Below are 12,554 nucleotides of genomic sequence, written 5' to 3'. Positions count from 1 at the left end.
TAATGTATTTGAGATTTATCCATGTCATGTGTATCTATAGTTTGCTGAATGGTAGTTCACTGTAGGGATGTAGCACAGTTTATCCTTCACCAGTTGAAGAACATTTGGGTTGTTTTCCAGTTTTGGGTGATTATGCATAAAGCTACTATGAACATTTGTGTACAGGTTTTTTATGTGAACATAAATTTTAATTTCTTTGGGGTGAATATCAAGGGGTGGGATTATAAAGTTACATAGTAAATTTATGTTTAACTTTTAAACAATCTGTCAAATTCTTTTTCCAAGTGGTTGTACCATTTCATGTTCTTACCAACAAAGTATGAGAGTTCTAGTTGCTCTATATATTTGCCATTTGAGATTGTAAAAAAAAAATTTTAAACCATTCTAATAGGNGGCCTTTGGGAGGTAAGTAGGGTTAGATTAGGGCATAAGGGCAAATCACTCATGATAGAATTAATGCCCTTATAAAAAGAAGAGACATGAGGGCTCCCGCTCCCTGCCATGTGAGGATATAGCAAAAAGGCAGTTGTCTGAAAACCAGGAAGAGGGCCCTCACCAGACACTGAATCTGCTGAAACCTTGATCTTGGACTTCCCAGCCTCAGAACTGTGTGAAATAAATGCTTGTTTAAGCCATGCAGTCTGTGGTATTCTGTTATAGCAGCCCAATATGACTATGACAAATCCTTATAATTACATTAAGGAGCAAGTTTCATTTTGGTGCTAATAGGCCTCTAACACCTTTCTAACGTTTGTTAGTCTCCTTTCATAGTAAGAATTCAGACCTCAGGATCAGAGCCAAAGGTCCCAGATAAAATGAAACAGCTTTATTTTATTTTTGTTGCCTTTACTTTATGTTACTTACTGTTTATGGCAGGATGAAACTAATTCTCCATTTGAGGAAATGCTAAATGTTTCCTTTTATAAAAAAATTATGAGCAGTAGAATTCNACCAACAAAGTATGAGAGTTCTAGTTGCTCTATATATTTGCCATTTGAGATTGTAAAAAAAATTTTTTTTAAACCATTCTAATAGTTATGTGTGGTGAAGTGTTTCCTTTTTTGAATATATTTAAATTTTTTAAAAGCAGTGTGATTTAAGGGAAAATATTGAGTAAACAGTACTGCTGGTACTCAGAATATGACAAAAATTGTGAGAGGTAGGTAACTGAGTGAATTTGGGTGAATGAACAGCATGAGGCTATCTTGCATATCTAAGAAATCCAATACTTATGTCCTAATAGAAAATGATGGTTTGTCCTCAGTATGGAGGCATTTGAAATGAGTATAATTTTTGAAGTCTTATTAGATTTTGATAGTCAGGACTCAGATTATTTTAACAGTGGGTGATATCATTGCATATTGATGACATAATGTCAGTGGGTGACAGTTCCCCTAACGGTCTGGGCGTGAGACCATTTGGACAGTTTCTGAGTGAGATCTCAACATAGATGGCTTGTCTTGAAGCCTAGTGGTGTTGGGAACATGAAGCAGTAGAAAGCAGTTTCACTGCTTGAATTTTTTTGCTGCCTCAACTGGATATTTTAACAGAAATTCCAGGATAAGAGAGAGCAAATAAGTTCTCTGTAGCTATGGTTTGTAGAATTTGATGATGAGGAAGGTCACTTTCTGATTTCCTCAGCAAGGGTCACTGAGCCAGGTACACTAAAAGTTTATGAACTGTAAAATGTGCATAAGAAGCAAGCAGCCACTCAAGCTTTACTGGGCGAACTTTTGGGGTATCGCTAATTCTTACAGGGACATTCAGTAGGGCATAGCTCAAATTAATTAGTTAAGTTATGATCTGGTGGTGGAAAGGGTTGAGTGTTCATTATTCTGGTGCACATCTTGCAGGTACTTTAACATTTAAGAAGGACTCTAAGTGGTGAATAGTTTGTGGTATAAGAACACAATCAGGCAGAAAAATAGTATCACTTTCTTCTCAATTTTATTTGTAGTATATTCCTATTCCTAGCTAATGGCAAATGTTATTGACCTTGATTCTGGCTTTCTGTGAGATGGGAAAGCTTAGAATGTATTGTTTGTGTGATTCAGCTGGAGCTTGTAATTCTTTTGCACATTTTTGTGAAGGCCAAGTTAATATTGAAAATATTTGAGTAGAATGCCCAAAAATCAGGTCTTAAAATATCTCAAATTTTTTTTCTACTTTCTTTCATTTTCTTTTCTTTTTTCTTTTTTCTTTTTTTTTTTTCATTTTCTTTGTAAAATATTTCTCTCTTTTTTGGTAAAATATTTAAGTAATTATTTTATTCAGTTTTTAAAATACCAAAGCAACTACATGTTCATTGATACAAATCAGAATATGAGAGGTATTTAAAGAAAAGAAAAGANAGTATAATTTTTGAAGTCTTATTAGATTTTGATAGTCAGGACTCAGATTATTTTAACAGTGAGTGATATCATTGCATATTGATGACATAATCTCAGTGGGTGACAGTTCCCCTAACGGTCTGGGCGCGAGACCATTTGGACAGTTTCTGAGTGAGATCTCAACATAGATGGCTTGTCTTGAAGCCTGGTGGTGTTGGGAACATGAAGCAGTAGAAAGCAGTTTCACTGCTTGAATTTTTTTGCTGCCTCAACGGGATATTTTAACAGAAATTCCAGGATAAGAGAGAGCAAATAAGTTCTCTGTAGCTATGGTTTGTAGAATTTGATGATGAGGAAGGTCACTTTCTGATTTCCTCAGCAAGGGTCACTGAGCCAGGTGCACTAAAAGTTTATGAACTGTAAAATGTGCATAAGAAGCAAGCAGCCACTCAAGCTTTACTGGGCGAACTTTGGGGGTATCGCTAATTCTTACAGGGACATTCAGTAGGGCATAGCTCAAATTAATTAGTTAAGTTATGATCTGGTGGTGGAAAGGGTTGAGTGTTCATTATTCTGGTGCACATCTTGCAGGTACTTTAACATTTAAGAAGGACTCTAAGTGGTGAATAGTTTGTGGTATAAGAACACAATCAGGCAGAAAAATAGTATCACTTTCTTCTCAATTTTATTTGTAGTATATTCCTATTCCTAGCTAATGGCAAATGTTATTGACCTTGATTCTGGCTTTCTGTGAGATGGGAAAGCTTAGAATGTATTGTTTGTGTGATTCAGCTGGAGCTTGTAATTCTTTTGCACATTTTTGTGAAGGCCAAGTTAATATTGAAAATATTTGAGTAGAATGCCCAAAAATCAGGTCTTAAAATATCTCAAATTTTTTTTCTACTTTCTTTCATTTTCTTTTCTTTTTTCTTTTTTCTTTTTTTTTTTTCATTTTCTTTGTAAAATATTTCTCTCTTTTTTGGTAAAATATTTAAGTAATTATTTTATTCAGTTTTTAAAATACCAAAGCAACTACATGTTCATTGATACAAATCAGAATATGAGAGGTATTTAAAGAAAAGAAAAGAGTATGAGAGGGTATTTAAAGAAAAGATCATTTCTGAAATGATCTCTTCCCATTTCTGAAACCCTCTCACGAGGTTACCACTGTTTAGGGCTTAGTATTATTCCACTCTTAACTATGTGAATGTAAACCGCGTGCCACATACATAGGGCTTTCTTTTTCTGTTTTTCAGTGAAATGCAGTGACAGTTTATATATCATTCTGTAACTTGTTTGTTTTACTTGAATGCACAATACAGGCATTTCTTCTGGTAACTACATATACGATCTAACCGTTCTTTACCATTTACCATTACATAGCTAAAACATTTTTCTTGGGGTCGATCAACCGTTGTTCCTTCAGTCATTCCCATATTCATGGTTACTCATTTTTTTGTTTGTTTCAGAGAGCTGCTTTGTTTTGTTCTTGTTTTGTTTTGTGTTGTTTGCTGCAAACCACGCTAATACAAATACCTAAGGAGACTTTTTTCGAGAGACCACAGCCAAAAGAAATGAAATAGAATTTTTAGGACAAAACACAAGAATTTGACCAGGTCATTTTTCAAAGCATAGACGAGTTTTTAAAAGGAAGATTTTCTTATGTCAGTTCAAGATGTCTTGCTGTTTGATATAAGTATGTTTCTGATTATTTTGAGAGCTAGAAGTGCTTTGGGGCATTGTGGTAATCATAGTATAATGCAGGTGACTCAAATATCCTCATGATTTAGAGCTGTACGGGCCAATCCAGTTGCCACTAGTCACATGTAGCTACTTAAATTCAAAGTAATTAAAATTAAGTAAAATTTTTAAAAAATTAATTTTTTAATTCAATTCCTGAGTCACACTAGCCACTTTTCAATAGTCATATGTGGCAAAGGGCTGCCATGTTAGGCAGCACAGATATTGAACATTTCCATCAAGGCAGGAAGTTCTATTGGACAACGATGGTTTGGAATGAGGGATGTTAACTAAAGTCAGACTGCGTTCAAATCACAGCTCTGTCCAACCCACTTATGTGACCTTGGGCAGGTTACTTTACCTCTCTGAGTCTCAGCTTCCTCATCAATAAGAGGAGTATAGTAATAATCCCTACTTCTGGGTTTCTTGTGAGGATTAAATACAATAGTATTGCTTAAGTGCTTAACACCTTGCCTGGGACATAAGTAAACATCAGAGAAATGGAATTTATTCCTTTACCAGTGTTTGATAATCTTTTTTTTCTTTCTTTTTGAAGGGAGGGAGCTCTGCATTTATTAGCTTAAAGCTAATAACTGCAAGATATTGTTGGCCCAATTTCTAGCTAGACAAACAGAAGGCAGTTGTAGGCTGCAGAAAACCCCAGTTTGTCAGCCTGGTGGCTTTTTTTTTTTTTAATATGCTATCCCTGAGAAACATGAATTTGTTTTACTCCTCTTCTGTCAGGAAGTAACCCTTCTGGCTTTGTTAAAAGTGTGGTTTGTAATAATTGTACCCACCCCAGATGGCTCCTGAAAACCCTTTGAAATGCCATCTGCCAGTCGTGTGTCCAGCCGGCGGCCTGTCATTCTGTACAAGAAAAGAGGAGGTGGGGTTCCCTCCCTCAGTCCTTGTCTCCACAGCATTGCTGAATGGAGCCTGAGCAGGTTGGCCTAAACCCAGGGTGGGTTGCTCCAAGAATAACTGGGAGTAAACCTCCCGCTAGTCTGCAGCCTGGAAAGGTTTTGTCTGGGTAATAAACCCTGAAGGTTTTGTGGGTGGAGACTTAAACGCTCTTTACCCCCTTCCCCTGCAGCTCCAAGACCATTCTAAGCATGTTTGTTTACATGGGAAAAATGGTATCTGTTAGTTTCTTTCTTTTTTTTTTTTCTAAAATACAGCATTTTTGAAGTTCTTGATTATTTTGAATCCTTTCAGGAAATGAAGACCCACGGGTGTTTGTTGTTTTTAAAGTAAATCTGACAAATTGGATCTGAAAACATGGTTGAAAGCAATGGCGAAGATGAGATGGCCACAGCAGAAGGGAAAAAACGCTGTCTGGTTTGGGAAGACTTTAAACACCCAACAAGTCTTTTGTTTGGTTTCGTTTTATCCTCATGTTTTTTTTTGAGATGGATTAAGTTAATGGCATTTTGGTATGGTGGCTAAGTGTGAGATTGCCATATAGAACATATTTAGGACAGATCCTTTCACAGCAGGTTTCAAAGAGATTCTATTCTTGCACTGCACTGGAATTTCCCAATATGATGCAGACTGTTTGTGTTTTACGAGGAGCTGGCTGAATAGCTTTTCCACTTGGCTCTGAGACATCACACCCTCCTCCTCTGCTCCTGCCTTGTTGGCAGCTGCTGCTTAGTCTTCTTTGGGGATCTTTCTTCTTTTCCCAGCTTCTGGAAGTTACAGGGTCTTAGCGTTCAGTCCAAACTTCTTGGCTTATATATTAATCTGTTTCTTTTGCTTTTAACAGAATACCTCAAAAACTGGGTAATTTGTAAAGAAAATAAAATTTATTTATTACGATTTGGAGGCTGAGAAGTCCCAAGTCTGGGGAACACATCTAGTTAGGGTCTTCTTCCTGGTGAGAACTTTACACTGACATGGTTTCACGTGGCGAGAGAATGGCCTGAGCAAGAGAGATAACCTTCTCACTTGCCCTCCTTTTAAAGGCATCCCCATCACTCCATGAATGTATTAATCCATTTGTGAGGGCACAGTACTCACAATCCAATCACCTCTTGAAATCCCCACCTTTCAAATACCATAATTGGATTTCCCACCCTCTTAACAGTTACAATAGGGTCAAGTTTCCAATATGTGAACTTTTGAGGGACATGTTTAACCTTAACATAGCAGCTTCTTTTTCTATATTGTCTCCCTAGATCTTCTCTTTCTGTCTCTTGCCTTCAAAGGCCACTGGTTTACTGATAACTGATGACTCCCGAGTTTCTGTTTCAATCTCCACTCTGACCATCAGACTTATCAGGTCACCTCTCCTCCAGCTCTCTGCACCTAGGTGTCTAAATAGGCATCTCAAACTTAACGTGTCCACTAGTGAACTCTTGATGTCCCACAACCCCCCAAAACACTTTTCCCCTAGTCTTTTCAATCTCTGTAAATGTACAACCCATTTGTCCAGGGCAAAAAATAAGTCCGTTTTAAATAAAATAAGACATTTATTCTTTTGTTTTTCTTACATACTATATCCCATCTATCAGCAAGTTCTGTTAGTTCTGTCCTCAAAATATAGATCTAGCATGGTGTGATGAGTTGATACACTTTTAATACGTCTATCCTATGGACTGTATTACAGCTATTTATTTATTTTCTAATGTTATTCGTTTTTTTAAATTTTAACTTCTCAATATGCATCGTAGTTGATTTTCTTTACCCGTTCCTCTCCCCCCCTTACTCCCCCCCATCATATCCGTTTACTAGTTTTAAAAAGTTCAAGGAATTGTTGTGATTGTTGTGTGTTGCAGCTAGTTAAAATATTCATGTTTTGAAACAGAAACCTGACTGCTTCATACCACCTCCGTCCTACTATTCTAGTCCACAGCCTGATTACCTCTCACCTGGACACTGTAATCGCCACCTAACTGGTCTCCCTACTTCTATTCTTGTCTCCCCAACCCCCTCCCTGTAGCCTGTTCTCTGTAAAGCCAACAGTCTTTCAAAAATGAAAATTGGGGCCGGCCCGGTGGCGCACTCGGTAGAGTGCGGTGCTTGGGAGCGCGGTGGCGCTTGGGAGTGTGGCGGCGCTCCCGCCGAGGGTTCAGATCCCACATAGAGACCGGTCTGCTCACTGGTTGAGCGCGGTGTGGGCGTGACACCGAGGGTTGCGATCCCGTTGCTGGTCGCGGTACGGGCGCGACACTGAGGGTTGCGATTCCGTTACCAGTCACGAAAAAAGACAAAAAGGAAAAAAAAAAATGAAAATTGAATCAGGACACCACCTTGCTCAAAATCCTCTAGTGACTTCACATCATCCTAAGAATAAAATATGAAGTGTTTTCTGTGGTCTCCGTAATCTGGCCCCTTGCTTTCATTCCCAACCTTTTTTCTATCACTCTGTTACAACTACACTGGCCTTTTTGCCCTTCCCCCAATACGTCAACCCTATTTGCACATCAAAGTCTTTGGCCTTCCCTCTGCCTGGGTTGCTTTTCCCATCACCTTTGCATGGCTGTCAGTTGAAATGGCACCTCCCTATCCAGGCTTTTCCTAATCACCTGTCTAAAATAGCTTCCCTATGCCTCACCTTGCTTTCTCTCTCTAATATACTTTCTGACCCTTTAACCCACAAATGAATTATTTCCACTTGAAATTATATGCTATATTTGTTCACATACATATTTATTTCTGTGTCTCACAGTAAAATATAAATTCCATTAAGGTAAGGGCTTTGTCTAGTTCACCAGTGTTTCACTAGCACCTAAATTAATTCCTGGCTTGTATTGGGGCCTCAGTAAATATTTATTACATAAATGAAACACATAATGACACACACACACACATATACATATATATGTGTATGTATATAATATCAGATTATTGTAGTAGGATTTGAACTATAAGATTCTGCCAACTCATTTCATTCTAACAATAACAAACTATAATATCTACTAACAATTATTGAGCTGAGTCCTCTAAAAGGATTATCTCATTTAATACACACAATAAAATTATGGTGCAGGTAGTAGTATGATCCATATTTTGCAGACATGGGCACTGAAAAATATCAGAAACCAAGGAATATGTCTAAGACCACAAGTTGGGGAGCCAGACCATGAACCCATCATTCCCATTCTAGACCGTTGCCTTCAACAGTGTATGATACTATCTTTATGTTTCTTGAACACCTCCTATGTGCCTGACGCTTGAGATGTAAATTTAAAGGTTGTAAACTACCTCGAGGGATTAGTCATCATCTGCCAGAGGAGGCAGAAACAGGAGCAAATTAGGAAACAGTACAAGAGTAGACTTCTGGACAAAACACAAACAGCCGCCTTTAACCAGAAAGCCCCAATATGCTGAGCATGAGAAGCAAGTATTTGTACAGGTTGAGTATCCTTTTTTTTTTTTTGAGGGGATCGCAACCCTCGGCACGGTGTCATCTGCACCACGCTCAGCCAGTGAGCGCACCGGCCATCCCTGTATAGGATCCGAACCCGTGGCCTTGGCGCTGCCAGCGCCGCACTCTTCCAAGTGAGCCATGGGGCCGGCCCGGATTGAGTATCCTTTATCTGAAATGCTTGGAACCAGAAGTGTGTTGCATTTAAAATTTTTTTTGGGCGGGGGGAAATATTTGCATTATATAAGTATACTTCAAAGTTGAGTATCCCAAATCTAAAAATTCGAAATCTGAAATGGTTCAATGAGCACTTCCTTTGAGTGTAATGTTGGTGCTCAAAAAATTTCACATTTTGGACCATTTCAGATTTCAGATTTTCAGATTTGGGATGCTCAACCTCTAATACAACCATTCTATGGACTATTGGCAGCAATTTAAAACACTCAGATTTCATATATTAGAAAAATGAGGCTTAAACATTTAAAAATGTATTTCACCTGAGTAAAGTATGGTACAAGTGTTGAGTTTTTTGACTTATGAGAATTATGTATATCCAGTGCAGGTGTGTGGACATGATCATTCACAGAGGCAAATGATCACAGACTGCACAATGCTAGGAACATTGGAGCCACTAGGCACATATGGCTGGTTATGTAGTTATTTTAAAGTTTAATGAAGAGATCTAGAAATTGGGGGAAATCCCTGCTTATTACGTAAGAATTCATTGACCTTAAAGCACCACCACAGGTGATAATGTCTTGCAAATGGAGCTATGTTGATCATACCCCTTAAGTTGAATGTGGGAGCAGAAATCACATTTTTTGGTCTCCCGTATTTAACATAGGCTTCTAGTACACGTTACATTATTACTTCTTAGTTTATTTTCTTTTCTTGTTTTATGTGAAAACCACATTCTGCTCACTGCTTCCACACTTTTGGTTGAGGCTGGGCTAAAACAATAGACCCATAGCCCATTATCCTGGAGGCTCTATATTATTTCATCAGAAGAATTGTTACTGGGCCGGCCCGGTGGCACACTGGAGAGTGCGCTGCTTGGGAGCGCAGCGGCGCTCCCGCTGAGGGTTCAGATCCCATGTGGAGACCGGTTCCCGCTCACTGGCTGAGCGTGGTGTGGGCGCAACACCGAGGGTTGCGATCCCGTTGCCAGTCCCCAGTACGGGTGTGACACCGAGGGTTGCGATCCCATTACTGGTCAGTAAAAAAGACAAAAGGGAAAAAAAAATTGTTACGTGTATTAGCCAGTGAGAAGATGACCAGATTGATTCAGAGAGAAAATAGTACGGGTGTGACACCGAGGGTTGCGATCCCATTACTGGTCAGTAAAAAAGACAAAAGGGAAAAAAAATTGTTACGTGTATTAGCCAGTGAGAAGATGACCAGATTGATTCAGAGAGAAAATTTTCTACCAAATGCAAATATTTTTCCTTTCTAGTCAGAACTCATGGGTGGCCTCTTTTAACCAAACATATTAATTACATGGAGAACAGCAGCATTTTAATCCCTGGGAGATGTCCAACTGCAGATCTTAGGCAATTGCATTTCTCTAGTGATGTGTTTATACAGTGGGTGTCATTTTCTTCAAAGGGCTTATTACATTGGAACTTGCCGGATGTATTGAGCACAAGAATTTCGAGGCCTGAGATAAAAATATAAACCCCTTAGGCTCTGAGCTTAAGGTGGATAACTTTTTGGTATTTACTGGAGTCCTGAAAGCTGCTGATTGTGAATGTTGTCTGTATAAAATCCAGCTTACCTTTTTCATTCAGTGCATTTTTAAAAAATGGTAAAACTCTCTCTAGATTACCTAGCTGTGCTCAGTTTTCTCTTTCTCCTATTTGGGGGTCCCAGGCACTGGAGGGTAGAAATGAGGATGTTATTCTATTAGAAAGAAGTTGCCTTTACCAGGTCCCTGTCTGGACAGATAAATCAGCAGAGTCATAGGTACACCAGCTTACTGAGCAGGTTATTTTAATTACCCTTGGATGTGGAACTTCCTGTTTTAGTTGACTGATGGTTTCTTGCGCCTTTGTCTTTTCTGCTGCAGGCACAACCCGGTCTCCAAGAGAAGGAGAAGTGCCTGGCGTGGACTATAACTTTCTGACCGTGAAGGAGTTCTTGGACCTTGAGCAGAGTGGGACTCTCCTGGAGGTTGGCACCTATGAAGGTGAGCTTATCTGTGTGGCTGCAACAAGGATGCCTGTCTCCTGGGTGCTTCAGAGGATCCAAATTCATCTAGGCAGAAATGGTTTGTGGACTAAGGAGATCTAGACAAATATTAGGAATTGTAGTTCACTTTAATATGATTAATAATAATAAGTTTATGGAGTAAGGCTTTGTGGAGCTTTTTAAAGATAGTTTTTGTTTTTCTCCAAAAGTTTTCTCCTTTATTGTCTGTGTATTGTTTTTCTAATATGGACATGCTATGGTATTAGCTAGAAGAGAAGGAAGAATTATGGTTAATCACAAAATGCGACCTTTATAGGTAGCGTTGTTCTAATCTTGGGGGAATGGAATGCCCTTTTTACCACCGTTGGTTTTTAATATATATGTTTTTAGTAGAAAATACCTTTACTTTTTTCATTAAAAAAAAAATTGACAGATATTCTGTATGTAATCTCCTTTGCATACCTGTCTTACACCTGCCCAATTTCCAACTCAGCGTTACAGTGTTACTGGTTTCTGATTACTTTTCTAAATTTCTTTATGTAAATAAACATGCGCATGTGAGTGTGTATATACACTTGTGGTTGTTCTTATTTCTTCTCTGTTTTATACAAAAGGTGGTATACAATATATGCTATTTGGTACCGTGTTCTTTTTGTTTAGCAGTATGTCTTCACAGATCTTTGTCATTCAGTAACAGAGGACTTCCTGGTTTCTTCTTTTTTAAATGCTGTATAATTCCTTTCTATGGACATACTGTTATTTATTTAACTAGTTCCCTCTTGATTTTTTGATATTTCAAAACACTGCTGTATTGAATAACATGGACATATACATTTCACACAGGTGAAAGTGTATCTATAGGATGGGATCCCACAAATGGGATTGCTAGGTCATACCCAAATGTGAGAGAAAAAAGTTATATTTTTCTGAAAATAATATTAAAGTCTGATTGCTCTTTGGAGTGTTATTATTTGAGACAGAAGTGGTGTAATGATACTGTTAACCAGATCAGATTATTAACCTGATTAAGTTATTATGTGATCTCTTTATGAACTCTTAAAATTTGGATTTATTGAACAGTCACAGGAGCATTTTAAAAATTAGACTTAAAAACAAATGGTAAATACAAAGTAGACTATTATTTTATCAGGGATAGTAGCTTTGAAGTGATAATAACCCTTATGACAGGCAATGGCTAACAGTCAAGTAATGATCACGAATCTTAGATATGCGGTTCTGGTTTGATATTTTTTGGAGGGAGAAGGTAAGGAGCATTATCTTTGTACCCACTGCTCATTCCAAACTGTGAATATACACTGGACAGTGTTTAGATGTTAATCAAATTCTGGATTGTGAGCTCAGGAACTTTTTTCCTCTTGAGTGCTGATAGTTTCCTCTTGAGTGACTTAGTTTCCTGGAAGTATTGAGATGTGACTGGCTGGCTAGTGGGCTGGGGGGGGGGGCTGAGAATGATTAAGGTATAGGAGTGCTGGGAGGGGGGTGAAGGGGATGTACAGGAGCTTTTTCAACATGTCTCATACATGTGAATCTAGCTGAAAATTCAGTGGCCGCCGACAGAGCAAGTATGAATCCTCTTTGGTTAGCAGAGAGTGAATTGTCCTTATCTAAAGTCAGGTATTATGTCCATTTGGGGAGCCTGAGGTCTGTAATACACAAAACATCCATTCACATTTTTTGGAGAGGTTAGGGGTACAAGTGGTTGTGCAAAGCAAAAGAGTTTGGGGTCAGAAAAAAAAGCTTTTGGTTTAGATGACAATTAAACTTGGAAAAAGGAAAATAAGCTCACTTTTTTTTTTTTTTTTCCTTTTTGTCTTTTTTCGTGTCCGGCAATGGATTGCAACCCTCAGTGTCGCGCCCGTACCGGACCGGACCGGCAACAGGATCGCAACCCTCGGTGTTGCGCCCGC

At 38.5% G+C, this 12,554-nt stretch overlaps 1 protein-coding gene across 4 annotated transcripts in view; it reads left to right on the top strand.

Moving 5' to 3' along the window:
* MAGI1 (membrane associated guanylate kinase, WW and PDZ domain containing 1) overlaps positions 1–12,554 on the top strand; it is a 240,122-nt gene that overhangs the window by 106,873 nt on the left and 120,695 nt on the right. For all 4 annotated transcript variants that reach the window (XM_008578690.1, XM_008578692.1, XM_008578691.1 and 1 more), the window contains exon 2: positions 10,505–10,624. The gene's annotated coding sequence lies outside the window, so the exon portion shown is untranslated. The remainder of the gene's footprint in view (positions 1–10,504; positions 10,625–12,554) is intronic.

The sequence above is a fragment of the Galeopterus variegatus genome, unplaced genomic scaffold (genome assembly GCF_000696425.1).
Source record: "Galeopterus variegatus unplaced genomic scaffold, G_variegatus-3.0.2 Scaffold1746, whole genome shotgun sequence".
NCBI classification, from domain to species: Eukaryota; Metazoa; Chordata; class Mammalia; order Dermoptera; family Cynocephalidae; genus Galeopterus; species Galeopterus variegatus.
Note: the sequence above shows the minus strand (reverse complement) of the source record. Positions and strands in the feature narration are given on the sequence as shown.